The 1,180-nt window shown below is 25.0% G+C and overlaps 1 pseudogene; it reads left to right on the top strand.

The window, feature by feature from the left end:
- The first annotated feature begins 835 nt into the window (after positions 1 to 835).
- Positions 836 to 1,180, top strand: part of LOC112680117 — a 2,004-nt pseudogene continuing 1,659 nt past the window's right edge.

Here is a 1,180-nt window from a genome sequence, read left to right as displayed (position 1 = left end):
AAGCCAGGTAAAAAGTACCCATTCAAACGATCACCACGTGTATCGGATAGAACTGCTACACGTTCTTTAATACTTTTAATAAATGTATCCATATTATTTGAAATATTATTAAGACATTGAACATTATTTTGAATATCTTCATTTTCTTCAACTATTTCTTGGTCATCTGAAATTATATTTTCTTTGAAATCAACATTTTTGATTTGTTTTAAAATATTTTCTCTGAATTTTTCTGACGAAGTGTAATATTTTGTACCTTCTATATTACCATCAAATTCTGAAGATGCAATTACTAAAATTTCAGTTCACATTGTTTTAAATTCATTAAGTGTTTTTGATTTTATAAGGAGAATTATGGCTCTGACGTAAAATTCTTTAATTTGTCCGTGACTTCTTACCTTAAAACATTTCCATCTACAAATCATTTTAATTAAATGGGCAATATCCAAACGCACATAAACATATAGTTTAGAATTTAAAACAATTACACCATCTTCTTCATCTTGAAGAATCTTCAAACTCATTTCACAATATTGTATCTTAGATAAACCATAACAGAAAGAACGTGTAACAGCTCCTATAAGTGCATTTGAATAATCAACCACAACTTCATATGGTGAAGTAGCACCAGCTCTTATCCATTGACTTAACCAATAAGTTATAGTTGCTAAATCTTGTACTTCTGAGAGCATTTGACACACTGGTACTTGAATAAATCCATCATTTAAAATTGCGACATATAAAAAAATATGTGATGATTGTAATTCCTGTGATGTTCTATTTATATTTCTTACGACACTTCTTGTTGCATCAATACAAAGTCTACAATTACGCAATGAATTTGTTTTTGATTATTTATTATTAGAGGTTAATTTTTTTGTTCTATTTATATTCAATAAAATTTTTCATACAATTTTCAGTACTATTCAATTCTTTTTTTTTATTAATGAAATCTAATCTAATCGTTAATAGTTGATGTTTATTCTAAATAGTTATATATTCAGTTTAATCTATAAAATTGTTATTACTATCAAATCGGAATTGAAAATAATGATGGCTGCACTGCTCAGTCATAGGATAAACTAAATATTCTTATATATATTTAAAAATTAAAATTTTAAATATATTTAATCTATGTATTAAATACATAGATTAAATATATTTAAAATTTTAATTTTTA

The sequence above is a fragment of the Sipha flava genome, unplaced genomic scaffold, assembly GCF_003268045.1.
Source record: "Sipha flava isolate LNK unplaced genomic scaffold, YSA_version1 17472_pilon_pilon, whole genome shotgun sequence".
Lineage (NCBI taxonomy): Eukaryota > Metazoa > Arthropoda > Insecta > Hemiptera > Aphididae > Sipha > Sipha flava.
Note: the sequence above shows the minus strand (reverse complement) of the source record. Positions and strands in the feature narration are given on the sequence as shown.